Genomic DNA, 22713 nt, shown 5'->3' with positions numbered 1-22713 from the left:
TAGGCTCTTTATTATTCACCTCCTACTTCTTTGGGTGTAATTTGTATAGTTTCTTAAGGAGGGAATTTTTATCAAATTTTCAGACGTTTTATGTAGTACTTTAATGCTCTGAATTTTTATTTAATCACTGCCTTGGCTGCATCTCACAAATGTTCATATGTTATGTTTTCATTTCCATTCATTTCACAATGCTTTCTAATTTTCCTTTTGTTTTCTTCTTTGACCCATGGGTTATTTTGAGGTGTGTCTTTCAGTTTCCAAGTATATGTGTGTTTTCCGGATTTTTGTCCATTTTGTAATTTTAACTTCATTCCTTTGTTCTCAGAAATAATATTTTGCATGACTTGAATTCTTTTAAATTCATTGAGCTTTCCTTATGGCCCAGAATATAGTCTCTACTGATAAATGTCCTATGTTCAATTGAATAAATGTGTATTCTAATGTTGGGTGGAGTGTTCTATAAATGTCAATTAGAGGAAGGTAGTTGAGTGCTGTTCAGGTCTTCTATCTTCTTACTGATTTGCTTTCTCATTATTCTTTCCAATGATTGTATCCATAACTAGGAGAGGAGTGTTGAAGTCTCCAAATATAATTACAGATTTGTCTATTTATTCTTTTAGGTCTATTATTTGAAGCTCTATTATTGGGTGTATATGCACACAGCATTGTTATGTTGTCTTGGAGAGCCAACCCCTTTATAAATAGTCAATGTCCCTCTTTATCTCTGGTAATATTACTCATTCTGAAGTCTAGTTTATCTGATATTAAGGTAGCTACTTCACCTTCCTTTATATTTTTGTTTTTTTTTTTAAAGATTTTATTTATTTATTTGAGAGAGAGAATGAGAGACAGAGAGCATGAGAGGGAGGAGGGTCAGAGGGAGAAGCAGACTCCCCGCTGAGCAGGGATCCCGATGCGGAACTCGATCCCGGGACTCCAGGATTATGACCTGAGCCGAAGGCAGTCGCTTAACCAACTGAGCCACCCAGGCGCCCTATATTTTTGTTTTTATGCATCTGTTTTTCCATCCTTTTACTTTTAATGTATCTATTCCTTTTTATTTGAAAAGGATTTCTTATAGACAGCCTCTATTTGTGTCTTGCCTTTTAAAATCCAACCTGTATTTAATTTTGTGTTTTAGGACCTTTATGCTTAGTGAAATTATAATTATGGTTGGATTAAAATCTACCATCATGCTAGCAGTTGTTTATAACATCCACTCTATGTATCTTTTTTCCTCTTTTTGGCTGTGTGTTTTTAATCCATTTAATCTCCACCATTAAGCAGGGGTCAACAAGCTATGGGCCATGGGCCAGCTGCCTGTTTCTATATGAATAAAGTTTTATTGGAACACAGCTAAGCCCATTACTTTACATACATAAACCACAAAAGTGGAGTTGAGTAGTTGAACAGAAATATGGCTCAGAAGTCTAAAATATTTACTTCTGGCCCTTCAAACAAAGTTTGCCAACCCATGCACTATTGAGTCATTGCCCTGAGGTTAAAATGTGCATCCGTAATTAATCTTACCCTCAAATTATATTCAAATAATATTTGACTTCGGTCAGAAAAGCCCTTCCCCTGTGTGTGGAGGCACTCTGGGGCGTGCTGTGAGTCCAGGTCTAGTGGTGCCCGGCACCCAATATCGAAGCATCCGTGGCTCCCTGTTTGCATACGTCTCATCTGCTCAGGTCACTGGGGTCCATTGACATTACCTACTGCATGATCCGTGGCAAGTGCTGCAGGTGGTTTGCGAGGGTTGTCGGGGTCCTTTGAAGTGCCTCCAGGTCCAATGGCTAGGGACCAGGGGAGGCAGTGGTGGTGGCCTGATCTGGTTGTCTGCACACACCTGACCGCGGGGGCTGGCGGCGTGTGCCTGTGTGGCGGGAGGGGCGGCCCGCCTGCCCATATGCGGTGGGGGGGGCCTGGGCCAGCAGCAGGACTGGGTTCAAGGACAGGCACGCTGCAGCTGCAGGGGTCTGTCAGGCGCTCTGGTGCAGCTCAGGGACTCACCACGGGCCCACACACGGCCGTGGAGCCTGGTGACAGGACTTGGGCTGGCAGTGTCCAGGTATGCGGCTGCAGCTGTTAGCTTTAGGTGAACCCAAGGGTGCAGGCCAGTCACAGGAGACAGGGCAGGATCCAGGCCCACAAGCCATTATGTGGCCTTGGCTCTTGGCTTCTGTGGCTCTGAGCTCTCCCGCCAGATGTGTGCATGGCCGTGGAGGCCAGTGACAGGAGTCGGGCTGGCAGCATGCAGGTGAGTAATTCCAAGGGCTAGCCGTGAGAGCATGCGCAGCGGTGGGGCTCGGCCATGGGGGCCTAGGCTGGCATTTTGCCTGCACATGGCTGCAGAGGCTGGGGCTGGCTGCCAGTGTGGCTCCTGGGCTCCGGCAGAAGGGGAGGGGTTGGGGCAGGGAGGGACTCCGAAGGCTAGTGTCTATGAAGGTGAGAACCTGCTCAGCTGTGAAAGCTGCTGGGTTCTTCTGCCTAACAGTCTGCTGGGGTCTGCGATGAGGGCCTCGGTGATGAAAGCTGAGGGGATCTGCAGCATCCACAAGGGCTATTGAGGTCCTAAGCCGCACCGGCTGCTGAAACCTAAGTGAGTCCTCTGTGCGGTGCCCTGAAAGGTGGGAATCTGGTCGCGCACTCCACTCTCCTTTTGCTAGCCAGGGAAGCTTTGTTGAACCTGGGTGTTCCCTCTTGGTCCAGAGCAGTGCTCGCTGGGTGCACTGGAAGATGTGGGCAAATTGAAGCTGTTCTTTCTTACCCTTTATTATGCAGTTATTCTCAGGTTTTTTGTTCTGCTGTGTTGCTGATGCTTAAGTGCACTCCTGATCTTTCTCAGGTGTGTTTTTATTCCCAGATAGCTATCTAATTGTTGATCTTTGTGGGTGGATGGATTCTGGTGTCTTCTATGCTTCCACTTTGGTTAATCAGGTGCCCCTGATTCCTACTGAGTACCCTCCCTAGTTCCCAGAGATCTTGATCATCTTTTTTTTTTTTTCCTGAAGATATCACACTGGTCCATTACATTGCTGACATTATGTTGATTTGTATCTAGCGAGCAAGAAAAAGCAACTGCACTAGACTTATGGTCAGACATTTGCACATCAGAGAGTGGGATATAAATCTGACGGGAATTAGGGGCCTTCTACTTCAGTGAGATTTCTAAGGATCCAGTGGCCTGGGGCATATGGAAGAATCCCTTCTAAGGTAAAGGATAATTTGTTGTATCTCACGCCTCCTATAAACATCAAAGAGGCACAAGGCCTAGGGGGCCTCCTTGGGTTTGGCGGCAACATCTTCCTCAACTGGGTGTGTTACTCGATTTAATTACTGAGTGACCCGAAGAGCTGCTCATTTTGAATGGGACCCAGAATAAGAGAAGGTTCTGCAATATGCCCCACTTGCTGAGAAAGCTGCTCTGTCACTTGGACCATATGATCCATCAGATTCAAAGTGTCCGTGTTGATAGGGATGCTGTTTGGCATTCCTTTGGCAGGCGTCTGTAGGTGAATCACAGTGCAGGCCTTTAGGATTTGGGAGCAAGGCCCTATCATCACCCTCAGGTAACTACTCTTTTTAAGAACTAACTTTTGTCCTCTACTGGGCCTACATAGAGACTGAATACTTGACCGTGGGACACCAATTTATAATGCAGTCTGAGTTGCACATCATGAGCTGTAGCCTAGCTGATCCACCGAGCTATAAAATGGAGCAAACACAGCAGCGCTGCATCATTCAGTGGAAGTGGAATGTGCATGACTGTGCCTGAGCAGGCTGTGAAGGCACAGGCAAGTTACACAAAGCAATGAGTCAAATGCCCCTGATTCCTACTGAGTGCGCTGCCTTCTCTCTGCCAGCCTGCACCTATGACCTCATGAAATAAAACAGAACAAAATCAGTTGACACCACTTCAGAAAGTCAACAGCTTGTATCAGCAACTTGGCTTTCTAGGGGCACCTGGGTGGCTCAGTCGGTTAAGCGTCTGCCTTTGGCTCAGGTCATGATCCCGGGGTCCTGGGATCAAGTCCGGCATCAGGCTCCTTGCTCGGTGGGGAGCCCACTTCTCCCTCTGCCTGCCATGCCCCCTGCTTGTGTTCTCTCTCTCTCTCTCTTTCTGACAAATAATAAAAAAAAAGTAAAAATTAAAATTAAATAAATTTAATAAAAATTAAAATAAAAAAAGAAACATGGCTATCTAAAAGCTTCTGCTCTGGGCCATCAAAAGGGTCAGGGTATGTAGGGCCAGAGTTTCCCTAATTCCTCCCCAACTAAGTCTATTTCCCATTTGGTCTGTTCCTTTGATTTAGTAGAACATCTAGGTGCTGCCTTACATCAGTATGGAAGCTCAAAGACACCCATCTCCAGAGGAGAGAAGAAACCTAGTTGAATCTCCTAACAGCTCCCATTCTGTCTTTATATTCAGTCACATATAACGGCAGCCTTAACTATAAGTTACAAAATATCAGTGTCTGTTCTAAATGAGTCTCCTACAACTTACTTCCTGGAAAGATCATATTCTGTCAAAATGAATTTCTTCTCTGGGTGCCTTCAATATATACCCCATGGTTCTCAGAAATTTGTGGCATGGAATATCTAGTGTTTTCATTGCTGATGAAAATTTTTCCTATTTGTGTATTTCTTTAGTTGATCAATGAATATTTAGGAGTAGGAATTGTGTGATTATGCTTATGCTCCTACTGCTATCTTAACTCAGGAATAATGCTGGCTTTAGTTATTTGAATAAGCGTGTGTGTGTGTGTTGTGTGCATGCACGGATGTGTCTGCATGCTTTGATGTAGGCATGCACATACGTGTCTGTCCATAGGATTAGGTGAATGTCTTTTCCATTGCCAATACCAGTGTTCAGTCTATGTCCAACTACATAAGTACTAAGAGGGTAGACAAGAACATATTCCTTTGGTCTCTAGATGAAAATCAGTGAGGGAGTCCACCAGCAAACAGTCTGTCTATTTTGAAAATTATAGTACCTCCAAGGGCAAAATGTCTCTTATTTTTGCTTTTGAATATTTAACCAATACTATTTGTCCTTAATGTTCTGAAGCAAGCACTCTATTTGTCCTCAATGTAAGGAAGATTAGTGACCTAATAATGTGGCTAATTTTTGCATATATAAATTTCCCCTTGTCCCATTTTCCTTTGTTTTTTAAAGTGTATTCCTTCCAATTTAAAATTATAAACTCATATTTTAAAGGACAGCAAATAAGTGAAAAATAAACACACCCATAGCCCCAACCACCCAAAGACAGCCCAATTAATTTGATATATACATGTCTTTATGTGGAAATGTATTTGTGATTGACTTTATATAAAATTTGGTGCCTTGTCATTATTTCTAGGTACTTCGATTATTGACTCATACCTTTTGCCAATTTCGGAATATAATTTTGGAGGGAAAGCTATACATGTGCACTTTACCTTACATTTATTGAAAATGTAGGAAATAATTTTTCCGTATTTTGGGTCTTTATATTTTGAGTAGAAGAAACTATGGAAATTCCCCCCAGCCAGAGAGAATTATCAGGCCAGATGTGAGTGTTTACTTGATTCTCCAGCCCAGTGCTGAAGTCATTTCAGACCTATAGGTCCTTAGCAAAGAGAACTTGTCAATTCTTCTACGAGAGGAGATATTTAGGCCTTCTCCCCTAGTTCCTGCACATACATAATGGAATTGATGCCTTCGGCGAAGACCACATACTAATATCCCAGTAGCTGAAGATGCTTAACGTCAACACTAGTAAGGTTCCAATTGAATTGTCTCAGATTATAATTTTATGGAAACAGTTTCTTTTCTTTCTTTTTTTTTTTTTTAAAGATTTTATTTATTTATTTGACAGAGAGAGACACAGCGAGATAGGGAACACAAGCAGGGAGAGTGGGAGAGGGAGAAGCAGGCTCTCTGCGGAGCAGGGAGCCCGATGCGGGGCTCGATCCCAGGACCCTGGGATCATGACCTGAGCCGAAGGCAGACGCTTAACGACTGAGCCACCCAGGTGCCACCGGAAACAGTTTCATCTCAACTAGTCTAATAAATGTAGCCATGACACAATTAGGAATTATTAATTATTCTTTAAATTGGTCCAACATGACTCATTTGATGCAAGACCTTCTTAGAGGACAACCAATTGATTCTCATCTCATTCCCTCAATAAGCTCTGGACTAAACACTAAGTAGCATGCCTTGTGGTAAGGAAATTTCTAACTCATGCTATGGCTGACAGTGAAGAAAAATGTCTTTTCAGAACGTACTTAAACAGGTCTGGAAACAAAATGTTTAGAGGCAAAGCAGTGCATGTATATAAGACAAGTATCAGATAGTTTTCCGGAGATTTAGTGGGTCTTATTTACTACATTAATATCAAAGCTCTATCTAGTGGTCAAAAGAAGAACTTCTAGTTTCTGTATAAATCAAGTATAATAACAAGCAACTAACTTAAACAAGATTCTGTTTAAAAATATTAATAAAAATGCTGCATTTCTATTATGGAGTTTCTTCTGCATATATATGATTCGGTAATATATTTATATAATTTCCTTCATTGGATTTGAATTTATCATTGCAAATGTAATACTAAAGTACATGATTAATTACATTATAATAATCCATTTGTTTTTCATTTTGTGGATACACAAAAATACGGAAACATTTTGAGATTACTAATTTTATTTTGCAAGAAAACGACTTCATCTATAGCTAAGTTCATACTTGGCACCTGCTGTTCACCTCTATCCATATTTGCTGAATAAGACTTTTTCCATCCACAAATCTTTAGTTTTTACCATTCTAGAGAATGCCCAATAATGTCTAGTTTTTTGTACCTAGATTCAAAATGTTTAGTACTGTAAGTGTTTGGGGCCCAGGGCCTTAGGGAAAAATTAGAGTTAATCTTTTTGTCCTTCAACACTTTTTTTTTATTCTGGGTTTTTTTTTTTTCTCTCTCATTTAAAAAAATAACTATTTGAGGAATAATTTACTTAAAATGCATCCATTTTAAGTGTACATTTTAATGAATTATGATAAATTTATATAACTACTATTATAGGAAAAATTCTTCATGATGCTTGTAAAAGAACAGTAAGGCAGTTTTTTTTTAAGATTTCATTTATTTATTTGTCAGAGAGATAAGGAGCATGAGCAGGGGGAGGGGCAGAGGGAGAGGGAGAAGCAGGCTCTCCACTGAGCAGGGAGCCCAAAGTGGGGCTTGATCCCAGGACCCAGGGACCATGACCTGAGCCGAAGGCAGACACTTAATGACTGAGCCACCTAGAAGTCCCCAGTAAGGCAGTCTTTATTCAAGACTGTCATGATGGGTGTAGGAACCACTGCATTGGGGTCTTGCAGTGGGGGAGAGAGATTGAGCTTAACTCTGAATACAAGGAGAAGTGTGAATTTATAGTCAAGGAGTAGGGTGGGTGTCCATGGTTGAAAAACTAAGATAAAACATTAGGAATAAGGGGGGATTCTGGCTAAACCGACCTAACAGGATTCTTGCTGAAGATGGGCCATTACTGCTGGGGCATAGTAGGAGGTAAGGAACTTGTTCAGATCTCAAGGGTGATTAGATAGGGAGAATGAGGGATTCTGGCTAAACTGCCTTAGGACTCTTGCTAAGATAGCACAATGCAGAGATGAATACAGAAGTTCAAAAGTGGAGGCCTACTTGGAAAATTTCTTAGCAGAGCCTGATTAGAGTTTGGTCAAAGAGAATCTTCATCAGTAACTACCATCATAAGAAAAATATACAATATTTACAGCAATCGCAAAATAATCCTCTGTGTCTCTTTATAGTCAATCCCCATAATCTTTGGCTCAGGCAAAATTGTTGTGCATTCTGCCACTATTACCATAGACTGTGTTATTTTCTCTAGAATTTTATATAAATGGAACCATAAACTAAGTGAACCTAAGTGGCTTGATTCTTTTGCTAAGGATAATGCCTTTGAAATGTATCCAAGTAGTTGCTAATAGTAGTTAATGCCTTTTTATTGCTGAATAGTTTTCCAGTGTTTGAATATACAACATAGTTAAATAAGCATCTAAATATCTAAAAGAAAGGATTCCTCCTCTCTAATCAGGAGAGCTGTGGTCCCAAAAGTGTGGGACAAATTTCTCTTCATATTTTTCTCTTACTCTCATTCCAATGTTAGTCTCAGATGTTGGTACAATTATGAGAAGAGTATGGCATATCAAGGTAAATAAAGTCCCAGTTTTCTTGCTGGAGGATTATAAAGAGAATCCAGAAATAGTGGGGAGATTGCAGAGAAGGGAAGGAGCTTAAGAAAGCAAACCCATAAAGTTGTTAAAGGACTCCTGGAGTCACTCCAAAGCCATACATGCATGGGTCTGTTCCTAAACAACATATCAAAGACTTTAAGGCTGGAACTAAAAGATAGACTATTGCCCAGTTGCCAGGCTGGCCACTACATGGTACATAAATGTGCAAGCTGAAACCCTGAAACTCTTCAAAGAAAACAGAGGGGTAAAAATTCATGAGCTTAAACTTGGCAGTAAACTCTTAGATATGATACAAAGGGCACCATATGATATTTGCCTTCATCAACATCCAAAAAATTTTATACATTCAGGGGCACTATGAAGAAAGTAAAAAGATAACCTACAGAATGGGAGAAAATATTTGTGGATCATATATCTGATAAGGGTTTAATATCCATATATATATAAAGAACTAAAACTCAATAACAAAAAAACCAAACAAACACTACAATTAAAAAATGGTCAAAGACTTGAATAGACATTTCTACAAAGGTCTACACATGGACAATAAGCACGTGGGAAGATGCTCAAAATCTTTAGTACTTAGGAAATGCAAATGAAGATCATAACAGATACCACTTCATATCTATGAGGATGGCTAAAATGAAGACTGTTGAAAATAGTAAGTGTAAGCAAGGATGTGGAGAAATTGGAACCCTCATACATTGCTGGAGGGAATGAAAAGTGGTGGAGGCATTGCAGAAAACAAAGCTACACAGAGAATTCCCATATGGCCTAGCAATTCCACACCTAGATATATGCTAAAAAGAATTGAAAAGATACCCTGATAACTCATATGCCAATATTCATTGCAGCATTTTCCACAAGAGTCCAACAGTAGAAACAATACAAGCGTTCATCAACATAAAAATGGATAAACAAAGTGTGGTGTATACAAACAATGGAGTACTTATTCAGGCATAAAAAAGGAATGAAATAACCAGTGTTGGTAGGGATGTAGAGAAAAAGGAACCCTTAAACACTGTTGGCGGAAATGTGAATTGCTGCAGCCACTGTGGAAAGCAGTATGAGGCGCCTCAAAAAATTAAAAATAGAGCTACCCTATGATCCAGCAATTCTGCTTCTGGATATTTATCCAAAAAGATGAAAACACTGATTTGAAAAGATATATGGACCCCTATGTTCATTGCAGCATTATTTTTTTAAAAGACCCTATTTATTTATATGAGAGAGAAAGAGAGAGAGAAGCAGACCCCCCAATGAGCAAGGAACCCAATGTGGGGCTCGATCCCAGGACTCTGGGATCATGACCTGAGCTAAAAGCAGATGCTCAACCGACTGAGCCACCCAGAAGCACCTCATTGCAGCATTATTTACAATGGCCAAGAAACAACCTAAATGTCCATCAATGGATGAATGGATAAAGAAGATGTGGTATACACACACACACACACACACACACACACACACACACACACACAGGAATACTACTCAGCAATAAAAAAGAACAAACTTGCCATTTGTGACAACATGGATAGAACTAGAGGATATTATGCTAAGTGAAATAAGTCAAGCAAAGACAAATACCAAAATAATAAACTGGACTTCATCAAAACTAAAAATTTTGGAGGCATTTAGCTAGCTCAGTTGGTAGAGCATGGGACTCTTGATCTCGGGATATGAGTTCAAGCCCCACATTGAGTGTAGAGCTTACTTAAAAAAGACTAAAAATGAGACAAACTGAGAGAATAAAAAGGCAAGCTAGAGGAAAAAAAATTTGCAAATCATGCATGTGTCTGACAAAATTTTTTTTCTTTTGGTAATCTGCTTAATGTTCTCAGACTGTTGAGAGAATTTTTTTTGTTTAAGCATTTTATTTTATTTTATTTTTTATAAGAATTTTTAAAAGATTTTATTTATGTGTTTATTTGAGAGAGGCTGGGTGGGGGGAGGAGCAGTGGGAGAGGGACAAGCAGACTCCGAGCTCAGTGCAGAGCCCCACACGAGGCTTGATCCCACGACCCTGAGCTCGTGACCTGAGCTGAAATCAAGAGTTGGGCACTTAACCAACTGAGCCAGCCAGGAGCCCCTGTTTATGTTTAAACATTTTAAGGGTGTTTATTGATTTCTTTGTAGTATGTTTGATGAGATGTTTGCTGTAATTATGATCTCTATTTCTCAGTATGGAATTTTCCTTTCTTCTCTGGCTACCTTAGAGTCTGTACCTTTGTCTTACTAAAGAATATTATATGCTTGAATGTTTTTATATTTATCCTGCTCACTTTTTTCCATATTTCTTGGGTCTTAATTTTGTTATCTATTAATAATTTTGGAAAATTCTCCACTTTTATTTCTTCAAATATTTCTCTGCCTTGTTCTTTCTTTCTTCTGCTGAAATTCTAGTTGTGCATATATTAGACCATTTGATATTGCCCAACAGCTTCTAGATGCTCTTCTTTTTTCCCCATTTTGTGATAATTTCTACTGACCTACCTTCAAGCTCACTGAGTATTTCCTTGGTTGTGTTTACTGATGAGTCCATCCAAGGAATTCTTCATCTGTGTTACTGGGTTTTTCATTTTTAGCACTTCCATTTTCTTACGGTTTCCATCTCTTTGCTGAAATTACCTATCTGTTAATTCATGTTTTCTCACTTCTGTTGTCTCTTTTAATATATTAATCATGGTTATGTAAAATTCACTGATAATGCCAATATCTGTGTCATATTTGAGTTGTATTTTGATGATTACTTTTCTATTCAGACTGTGTCAGTTTTTTCCCTTTTTGATGTGCCTTGTAATTTTTTTGTTGAACTCTTGATATTTTGTATAGGACAATCCATACTGAGGTAAATTTTTTCCCACTTATATTTGGATGTGAGCATGCCTTTCCTGTGTTATGCCTTTAGTGTAGAGTTTTGTGTGAATCCTGTCAAAAAGGTCGGGTTGGGTTTGATGTTCGCTTGCTGCTTGGGTTTGAATCTTCTCTTTCTGCCATGGCTCCCCAGAGAGTATGTGGCTCCTATAGTTCTATCAGCTGTGTTTAATGTTGTTTTTACTTATTGTTTCTTAGCTTTGCAGTGGGGTGGGTGAAGGAGGTATACTCTGAAGTTCTGAGTAAGCCTTAGTCTCAGGCACTGTGTAAGGCGGTTTCCTATGTGTGACCTTTATACATGTTTCTGCCACACCATCAGATGTAATGCGGGTTCTAACAGTCGTTCATGTCCTTCTTCCAGAAATAGCGTTCTTTTCTTTTCCTGTCCCTCAAGTTGTAGTACTATACCATATTATTCTTGTTGATGATAATACTTTTCCAGACTGAACAATTTCTGCATTTTCACTTCCCCCTTATGTTGTAATTCTAATATACGGCAGGAAACTAAGCATTGTGATAGTTATGCAGGATGCTCAGAGAGGTTCATTGATGCAGATAAAAGAGCCTGAATTTTGGAGTCCGGCAGACCTGCATTCAAACCACATTCTGCCATTTACTAGCGTTGGGAACCTTGTCAAGGAGCTTAAATATTCAGCTTCTGTGTCACTAACATGGTTAGCTAGTCTCTCCCCTCTGTTCTTACTATTAAGGGCAGCAGGATTGTAAATTGGCAACATTTATGTTATATGAAAACAATAATTTTGTTTCCCATGGCTAAAAGGTGTTGCATTCAATTATGTGAGTATATACATTACTTATACATTATTTTCTATTGCCGCTGTAACATATTACCACAAACGTAGTGGCTTAGGACAATAAGCATTTATTATCCTGTAATTCTGGGGGGTCAGAAGTCCAAAATGTATCTTACTGGGCTAAAATAAAGGAGTCAACAGGATGTGTTCCTTCTGGAGGCTCTAGGAGGAAATCCATTCCTTTGTCTTTCTCAGGTTCTAAGAGGCTCCCTGCAATCCTTGGTTCATGGCTCCTTCCTGCATCATCAGTCACAAGTGTGGCATCTTTAAATCTCTCTCTCTGGCTTTGACTCTCCTGTTTCTTCTTATGAGGACCTTGTGATTACATTTGGCCCAACCTGATAAACCCAAGATCAATTTATCTCAAGATCTTTAACTGAATCATATCTGCAAAGTCTTTTTTTGCAACGTAAATTAACATATTCAAAGGTTTGGGGGATTAAGACATAGTCATCTTTGAGGGGGGCATTGTTGTGTTTATCATAGTGTATATATAATTGAGGGGAGGTGTGTAAATATGCTTTAGGCTATGAAGCCATGGTATTTCCATTATGCGGTGGTTCTAAAGCCTAGCTCTGCTGCACAAACAAAAAGAAAGACCCCACCCCACACCAAATATAGGATCCTGGACCTTATCCCAGATTTCTAGGTGTAGAACCTTAGAAAATGTATTTCCGAGAAATCTTCTTTCTACATCTCCTCCCCAAAATGAGTTCCTAACACAGCAAGTCTATAAACCAGCACTTGAGATTTTTCTTTATCCTCTGCCAATTTTAATGACTTATGGCATCACACCATTGATTCCCAAAACATGTTTGTGAAGTAATTTTCCCACATTGGCGTGCTCCAAAAAAAATGTGTGGCCAGAGTTTTTGAGGGTTTCTTCACATTTTGTTCTGCTCTTGGAGATTGTTAGGAATTAGTATCTAAAGGCTCTGCAAATCCCACAGTACATAAGCCTGGTTAACTTCATTTAACCTAGTTTCTCCAAAACTTACTTGACTACAGAACACTTTTCTGCCCTTAATACTTATCAATATCCCATAGAATACCCTTTGATAAATGCTTCCCTAGGATCCAGTGAAAGAAAGATCAAGAGTTTTGAATCCAAGGAGAAAGAGAATAAAGTATGGTTGTGTTTTGGGAAGTGGGGTGTGAATGTTTCTGAGAAACTAGCAATATCGGGTCACATATATCTACATTGGGTCTAAAATATACTATGCAAGTAAAATGTTCAACCCAGACTTGCAGATACAAACTCTTCCTTGCCAATATTGTGCCTTGTTTATTTCAACTCTCAGCTTCTTGACTTTACTATTACTTGGAGTTCTGGCAAACAAACGATAAGCCACTTTTCTCATAATAAGGGACAGTACGTATCTTTCCAGGTGAATTTTAGAGAAAACGGATTGCTTCAGTCTTAAAACATGTATTGGCATTGGACACATGCTGTTTTATACTTGTCTCCAGAAGATTCTTGATAAAAATTAGAACTGAGATGAGCTGACTATTGAGACTTGTGTCCGTGGAAATGTCAGCAGTATTTCTGATGAGGTTTTCCAGAATGTAGATCAAAGAATCGTGTTCTTAAAATACAAATTAATGAACATTGAGTAGTAAAATATTGGGACTAACTGGAAAGTAGTATTCTGAATTTGACCAATATCAAGGTTTAAACATTTTAAGTAGGTTTAATTTCTGTAAAACTATGGGAATAAAGGCAATCAATGTGCAGTAGGTAAGAGTGCAGATAGTGGAGCTAGCTTGTCTGGATTAAAAGACCCCAGTTCTGGGGCATCTGGGTGGCTCAGTCGGTTAAACATCTGTCTTTGGTTCAGGTAATGATCCCAGGGTTCTGGGATCGAGTCCCACATCAGGGCAGGGAGCCTGTTTCTCCCTCTGCCGGCCGCTCCCCCTGCTTGTGCTCTCTCTCTCTCTCTGACAAATAAATAAAAAAACCCTCTTTAAACAAAAAATAAAATAAAAGACCCCAATTCTGCATTACAAGTTGTAGGTTGTTGGGTAAGTAACAATCTTTCTTTCCTTCAGTTGGTTCATATGTAAAATGGGTAACACTAGTATCCACTTCATAAAATGTTTTTGAAGATTCAATTAGTTAATATATGTATAGCAGTTAGAGCAGTTCCTGGTTTATATCATACCCTTAAGCCCTGCTATTATGATAATTACCACCCTGAAAAACATACACCAAATAGCAGTGAATCCTCAGGAGGTTTTTTTGGTTTTTGTGTTTTTTAAGATTTTATTTTTAAATAATCTCTTTGCCCAACATAGGGCTCGAACTCAAAAGCCCAAGATCAGAAGTTGCATGCTCCACTGACTGACCCAGCCAGGCGTCCCTCATGAAGTTATTTTAAAACTGTATTCTGGTCTTTGTCTCAGAGAATTATAAATTCCAAATAAGTAAAGCTCAATTTGGTGGGGTTTTGTTAAAATTGGTTATTAAATAGATCTCTAAAAGTCAACGGCATTTTCTTCTTTCAATCAATGTATTTAATAATTTTATAAATTTTAATTTTCAAAAATTGTATATTTTTTCAAAATCTCTTTTAAGATTGATAATAAAATACAGAAAATAAGATCATTTTGCAGTTTTCATCTAAAAATGTTTACAGAAAGGAAAGTCAACATCCTGAATGTCTTAATTTGGGAAGGGCAAGCTGGTACTCTATGCTAGATCATCTCAATTAGTAAGATCCACATTGAAAATTGAATCTTACTATTTAGGGACTATAATAAGAAACCTAGGCAAGTGAGTCTTAGGGACATCATGATGTTATCATTATTAATTAATGGTAATATTATAATGTAATACTTATTATATGTCCAATTGCTCTAAGTGCTTTACTTGCATAATCACATTCAAGCTTCACAAATATCTTCCTGAAATAAATATTTTACCCATAGTACAGATGAAGAAATAGGTTTTAAGTGATTAAAGGACTTATCCTTTGTTACATAGCTAGTGATTTGCAGAACCAAAACTTGAGTAATATTGTCTGACACAAAGATGTATGCCATTATCCTCTACAGTATTAACTCCATCACAAAGCAAAATTAATTTTCTCTCTATTAAAAAATATCAAGATGTTCATTTTTTTATTAAGAGAAAGAAACATGTAGCTAAATGAGGACATGGTGACCTTTAAGGAAATGGTATGATGTCTCAGTCCGAAGAGGGAAATATGAAAAGAACAGGAATTTGAGGTTTTTTAAAAAAAGATTGTATTTATTTATTTGCCAGAGAGAGAGAGAGGGAACACAAGCAGGGGGAGTCGGAGAGGGAGAAGCAGGCCTCCCGCTGAGCAGGGAGCCCCATGTGTGGCTTGATCCCAGGACCCTGGGATCATGACCTGAGCCAAAGGCAGATGCTTAACTGACTGAGCCACCCAGGTGCCCCAAGAACAGGGATTTTGGAGTGAGAAAGAGCTGGAATTTAATCCTGGCTTGACTGCTTATGAGCTGTGTGATCTATAAAACAGATAATAACAACAACATAATTGTCAAGAGGAATAATATAAGAAGATCTAGCAGAGAGCCTGGAACATAGGTTACCTAGTCAATAAGATTAGCAATTTAAAGGCTCTGAGAAATACTGCAGTAAAAATACCACAAATATTTAGGCCCATGTTTCTCAAGTGGAACTCATTTTGAATGTCATTTATTTCATGGAACCCAGTGTTCCAGAGAAGCAAGCTTGGGAAACTGAGTTAAAAAAATTGCCATCTTTCTGAAGAGAGGATATTAATAGGGATGCAATAAGAGTAGTAATAGAAAGGGAAAGGAGGGGAAAGATGCAGAACATCCCATTTAAGATGGTTCTACCATCTTGAATTAATGATGAGGACTCAAGGATAGAAGAAAAGGAAGAGTAAGTGATGCAAAAGTTGGAGCCTGAATTGAACTAAAAAACGTCTTCAGTTTTGACTTGAGTATTTCTTTAAGATGTATTTTAATGTCTAAAGTTGGGGCTTTCTATTCAGGCCTTCAGCACTTTGCAGGGAGGTATCATTGAAATAATGGGAATGCTGGGGTACCTGGGTGGCTCAGTTGGTTAAGCGGCCAACTCTTGATTTCGGCTCAGGTCATGATCTCAGATGTCCTGGGATCAAGCCCCGCCTTGGCTCTGTGCTCAGCAAGAAGGCTGCTTCAGGATTCTCTCTCTCCCTCTCCCCCCCCCCCACTTGCTCGCTCTCTCTATAAAATAAATAAATAAATCTCTTAAAAAAAGAAATAATGGGAATGGAATTAATTGAATATACTGACTTATGTCTCAAAGAATATTCTTGCTGTCATGCCTGAATGTTTAGGCATATTGCATTTCTACATTGCCAGTACTGTGTGGAGAGGACTCATAGAAATAATCTCATGAGTACATCGTGTTTCTCAGAAATGCTGTGAACATTTAAAGACCTTTGGATTTTGGATATGAAAGAATGAATGGTTTAAGAACATTGTAAGTGGGTCCCATGGGATCCGTCATGATTAATGGAACCCTGTCTAATGGAGCATATTTGGATGTTTCCAGCAATGTGGTCGATGACAACATCCTAAGGCAAAGACAATTGTTTTCTATGTATTTCCTTAATTGAAATATTAGTGGAGCAAATTGTGATATGTATGAATGGATTTGAATGGACTATAATAAATGTTTGATTTGGATAACCTGCTGATTTCTTAATCAAGAGGAAAATAAGACAAAATCTTACAGCTGAAGGAGAAACAAAGTTTGGAATGATCTCATTGCAGCAACATTTTCTCAGAAAATCATAATTATGTAATAAATCCCCATGTACAACAATATTTCTTAATAGGAAAAAATGAGATCCATTGAAAATGAAAACATTCAGAATTCATAGAAATGGAGCTAATTTTATACCATTTCACTATTATGTATTGAAGTTTTTATTTTGTAAACACAAGCAATTTATTTCGTAAAAGCAAACTAATTATTCCCTCTCCCTGCAAAAATGGGGAAAAAAAATCCTATAATTTACTCATTCCCACTCAGAGTTAAAGATACACTCCGCAGATATGAAATGAACCCATTCTTTTGAATGCTGTTGGTTGACATTTACTGTTTAGTTGTGATGATCTCTCTAGCTTTCACATTAGGAAGCAACACCATCCTTGGAAGAGGGACAGAAAGAAATAAAGGAAAAAATAAAACAGCCTGAAAGTAATTTCAACAATTTCCTATGCTTTGTTCTTCTCCTCTCTTATAAACATCAAAGAGTCAACTGCTGTTTAAGATGACAAGGTGTGGAAAGGGAAACCTGGCAACATCCATTGGTTTGAGCCAAAGCTCTTTTTATTTCACCGGCAGGGGCAGCAAGTCAGTGGAGATGATCTCAAACACAGCATGTTTGCACGCATTCATCATCCTTTCATGCTAGGAATTAAATGCTGAATTACCTCTCACCAGCCATTATACTCAATAGTCATCCTGCTCCAATGGGTGAGTATTGTTTGGTTGGAGAAGAGTATTCATAGGATTTCTTGTTGGAGCAGAATCCTGTCAAGGATCACATTTTTATGGCTTTTTGAATCCTCTCAATTAGAAATAAAGCTGAAGGGATGGAAGTAAAGAGGGTTTCATAGGCATACCAATGTTCAAATAAAAGAGTGGTGAAGGAAATCATGAGTCCTTGGAATTGAAGCTGAAAAAATATATATAATAGAAAAATAACTCCATTTTGTAAACATCCCTAAGCTTTAAAAACATGGATAATGACATATAACGAGTTAAGCCTCACCTGGAGAATTGAAAATTTAGTGTCCGTTCTTTTGAAAACTGAAATTGTCCATTACAACATTTCCTGAATGGATGTCAACTGGCAAGGTCATACTTCTCGATAGTGTTTAGTTTACTTACCATGTAATAGTGGAAAGATCAGTGTATGTGGATTCTGAAGGCACAAACTCATCTACCAACTCTGCCATTTATTATCTAAATGAGTTTGGAAATGTGAGTTTTTAAAAAAATTATTTTTACTAAAAAGTTATAAAATATAGTAAAAATTCAAACAGTCAAGGGTATACATAAAAAAGTCATTTCTCCACTCTCCAGTCCTACTGTAGTTTGTGTATCATTCCAGAAACGTTAATGTATTTGTAAGCATAAGTATTTTTCATTTAAAAAATATACACAGGGTCACATTAGGCATATTTTCCTACAGTGTGTATTTAAAAAATAATATTTCGTGGATATTTTTCCACATTACCACATCCAGACTTTCTTCATCTTTTTTTTTCTTTTTTTCTCCTACTGATAACATTTTATTTTATTTTATTTTATTTTATTTTAATTTGTTTCAGGGTAGAACTTAGTGATTCACCAGTTGCATATAACACCTAGTGCTCATTACATCAAGTGCCCTCCTTAATGCCCATCACCCAATTAATGACCCCCATCACCCCACCCACCTCCCCTCCAGGAATCCTCAGTGTGCTCCCTATAGTTAAGAGTCTCTCATGGTTTGCCTCTCTCTATTTTTGTCTTATTTTATTTTTCCTTCCTTTCCCCTATGTTCATCTGTTTTGTTTCTTAAATTCCACATATGAGTGAAATCATATGGTATTTGTCTTTCTCTGACTGACTTATTTCACTTAGCATAACACCCTCTCGTTCCATCCACGTCATTACGAATGGATATTTTCCCACATTACCCACATCCAGACCTCCTTCATCATTTTAAAGACTGGATAATTGATTTACTCAATTGTCTGTCGATGGACGTTTGGATTAAATCCAGTATTTTATCCATAATATCTTTCTGTACTGGCACATTGTATGGCAGTGGGTGAGTACTAGAGAGTGCCTTCTCCTAAAGTTTATATTTTGCATTGACTAGAAGTACAGATGATTGGATTTTTGGATGTTCTGTGGCTGGGTTGGCAGTTGAAACTGAGCACTCAGGATCTCATCAGTACTAGAAGAATGGTGTCATTCCTATGATAGTTCTAAACCAATGAATTTATGACATGCTAATGTGGTCTTGGATCACTTCAAATGGTGAAAGTGTAGCTTATGTGTACAAAGGTCACTGTCTCTTCATGTAGAGGAAATAACCAAAATATCTCAATGTAGACAGCAAAATAAATGTTTTCAGTACAAGTTCCAATATTCATTTGGTGTCAATAAAATGGTCCAAAATAATCTTGAAGACCATGGCAAGTTTTAGCTGTATTGATGAGACATGACATTTACTGTTTAAATCCAGCTGCTGAAAGAATTCTTTTACAAGAAATATGGAAAGTAAGAAATTTATAATGTTCATTACTTCCAGACTGCATTACTCTTTGGACACATATGACTATCAGAATTTTGTTATTGTTGCATCTTTTTACTTCACATCCACATCATGATGATAAACTAAAGCTTTTCTTTTCTTCTTTTTTTTTAAAAGATTTTATTTATTTATTTATTTGAGAGAGCGAGAGAGAGAGAGAGAGAACAAGCCAGGGGGAGGGAGAGGGACAAGCCGACTCTGGGCTGAGTGTGGAGCCCAATGTGGGGCTCGATCTCACAACCCCAAGATCATGACCTGATCTGAAATCAAGAGTTGGACACTTGGGCGCCTGGGTGGCTCAGTTGGTTAAGCGACTGCCTTCGGCTCAGGTCATGATCCTGGAGTCCCGGGATCGAGTCCCGCATCGGGCTCCCTGCTCGGCGGGGAGTCTGCTTCTCCCTCTGACCCTCCTCCCTCTCATTCTCTGTCTCAAATAAATAAATAAAATCTTTAAAAAAAAAAAAAAGAGTTGGACACTCAACTGACTGAGCCACCCAGGCGCCCCTTCTTTTCTTTTTTTTTAAAGCTCTTATTTTCTGGACACATTCCTCACCATAGAGGAGGAAGAACAGTGAACCTTTAGTGAACATAGGTTGAGAAGCTAAATGGCCTTTGATGTTGAGGCAGTTATTTATATTCTTACAGAAGTACTCAAAGAAGAGAGGCTTGGGTGGTGCCAGTGGTTAAGTGTCTGACTTTGGTTTTGGCTTGGGTCATGATCTCAGGGTGGTGATTGAGCCCTGGGTCAGGCTCCAAACTCAGCGGGGAGTCTACTTGAGACTCTCTCTCCCTCTGCCCCTCCCCCAAAACAAATAAAATAAATAAATCTTAAAAAAGGTACTCCAAGAAGAATCTTCTTTGCTAGGTGGCTATTATAAAGAGAAAGGAATGATGATGAATCCTTAGGTACTAAGTAGTCCTCCTGCTATGGCTGAATTTCCAGACAAATGCAAAAGCAGTTTCAAAACTTGAACTTTGGTGTTTCCATTTCCCACAAGTAACACATTGAAAAGGTCTGTAAAATAAATGTTAAGTATATGGTCAGTGGTAATAGTCATGTTTGTTAACAATCCAGCCCAACCAGCTGCATAGCAGACTTAAGGGAACCAAAGAAAAAATTCTCACAGACTTGATGAATATCTTTAACTTGCTCTGATTTTTAACATTCACATTTAGGTTATTCAGTGCACTTCAAGCTTTGCCTTTAATACTGAGGTTAGGATTGTTGATTACATTCCAACAATTGGAATACCACCCAATTAACAAATTATAGCTTGGTTAGCTGAAAGGCTACATTGTTACCCAGAACAACCAAACGTTTTCAATAATTACAGAATCTTTGTTTTTAGGCTTTAATAATGCCTCTATTCATAAGCATATATATATATATATATATATACACAAAATAAATGAAATATAACACTCATCCTTGGTAAATGACTTGATTGGTTGCCAGTTTGAATAAAACATTATTTCACCAGGAAGTCTATTCCTCAGTTTTATTTTTTATTTTATTTAGAAATGTAAAAGACTTTATTTTTTAAAGATTTTTTAAATTTATTCATTTGAGACACAGAGATAGAGAGAGAGAGCATGAGCAGGGAGAGAGGCAGAGGGAGAGGGAGAGGGAGAAGCAGGTTCCCTGCTGAGCCAGGAGCCCAACGCGGGGCTCAATCTCAGGACCCTGGTATCATGACCCGAGCCGAAGGCAGACGCCCAACCATCTGAGCCACCCAGGAGCCCCAAAGACTTTATTTTTTGTACTTAAAATTTATATATCTAAATGTTTCTTTTTTCACCAAAACACAAATTTTTCATTTCCAGCTTTATTGATATATATCTTACAAATAACATTGTGGAATCTTAAGGTGTGCAATGTAATGATTTGACATGTGTGTATATGTGTGTGTGTGTGTGTGTGTGTATCATGAAATGATTACCACTAGGTTTGTTAACACATCCATTACCTCACATAGTTACCATTTTATTTTTGTGTTGAGAATATTTAAGATCTGTCCTCTTAGCAAATTTCAAGTATACAATACAGTATTGTTAACTATAGTCACCATGCTGTACATAAGACTTGTAGAACTTACTTATCTTATAACTGAACATTTCTACCCTTTGATCAACATTTCTCCATTTTTAAAAAAAGATTTTATTTATTTATTTATTTATTTATTTATTTATTTATTTAGCGTGAGTCGGGGGGAGGAGCAGAGGGAGAGAGAGAGAGAGAACCTCAAGCAGACTCCAAGCTGAGTGCGGAGCCCAATGTGGGGCTCAATCTCACGACCCTGAAATCCTGACCTGAGCTGAAATCAAGAGACGGACGCTTAACCAACTGAGCCACCCAGACTCCCATCAACATTTCCCCATTTCCCTCACTCACCAACTCCTAGCAGCCACCAATTTACTCTGTTTCTGAGTTCAACTTTTTTAGATTCTACATATGAGTGAGATCATACAGTATTTGTCTTTCTCTATCAGACTTATTTCACTTGGCATAATGCACTCAGGACTCATCCGTGTTGTTACAAATGGTAGGATTTCCCTCTTTTATGGGTGAGATATATATGTATATCGCATCTTTATCCGTTCATCTGTCAACAGATACTTAGGTTGTTTTCATGTCTTGGCTATTGTAAACTGCTGCTATGAACATAGAAGTGCAGATACCTCACTCTCTGTCTTCTCTGCCCTGGGAGCAGCTCTCCTGCCACAGCCCCTCATCCCCTGAAAATGTACACCTGAGCAACGGTTGTCGCCACCCCCTTCTTGGCTAGGAGCACCTCTCAGCTGTTGAGCCAACCACTGCAGTGCTGCTAAAACCACCCGAGACACTGACAGATGAGAGCCTCAGCAGCTTGGCTGCCCCACATCCCCTGACGTCACTTATTCCTATGGCAGCTTCCGAATCAGTGCCATTTCATGGGATATTGACGTAGCAGCCACGTTCATTGAGGCTGAGGCAGCCACGGTAGGGGTGGCTGGCTCTGGGGCTAGAATTGGGACTATGTTTGGGAGCCTCATCATTGGTTATGCCAGGAACTCCTCTTTGAAGCAACAGCTCTTCTCCTACGCCATTCTGGGCTTTGCCCTCTTGGAGGCCATGGGGCTCTTGTGTCTGCTGGTGGCCTTTCTCATCCTCTTCATCACGGGAGGGAGCTGTCTCCACCTCCTATAGGTCTTTCTACCATATTTCGTCTGCCCAGTATGTCCCTTTTCTCTGTACCTCCCCAGGCAGCCTAGGGAAAGTGGCTGGCTCAAAGTTTAACAGAGGGAAGACAAATAAATACTGTATTCATAAGAACAAAAAGACGTGCAGAGATACTGATTTCATTTCCTATGTATATATACCCAAAAGGGAGATTAATGGATCATATGATGGTTCTATTTTTATTTTTTTGAGTATTTCCCATTCTGTTTTCTACTGTGACTCTACCAA

At 39.0% G+C, this 22713-nt stretch overlaps 2 pseudogenes; one reads left to right on the top strand and one right to left on the bottom strand.

The window, feature by feature from the left end:
- Positions 1–21400, bottom strand: part of LOC145717925 (armadillo repeat-containing protein 10-like) — a 40865-nt pseudogene extending 19465 nt beyond the window's left edge.
- A 607-nt stretch (positions 21401–22007) lies between these two features.
- Positions 22008–22452, top strand: LOC115940430 (ATP synthase F(0) complex subunit C2, mitochondrial pseudogene; annotated as a pseudogene).
- The last annotated feature ends 261 nt before the right edge of the window (positions 22453–22713 follow it).

Source organism: Leptonychotes weddellii, chromosome X, assembly GCF_054177405.1.
Source record: "Leptonychotes weddellii isolate Sample4059 chromosome X, ASM5417740v2, whole genome shotgun sequence".
Classification (NCBI taxonomy): domain Eukaryota; kingdom Metazoa; phylum Chordata; class Mammalia; order Carnivora; family Phocidae; genus Leptonychotes; species Leptonychotes weddellii.
Note: the sequence above shows the minus strand (reverse complement) of the source record. Positions and strands in the feature narration are given on the sequence as shown.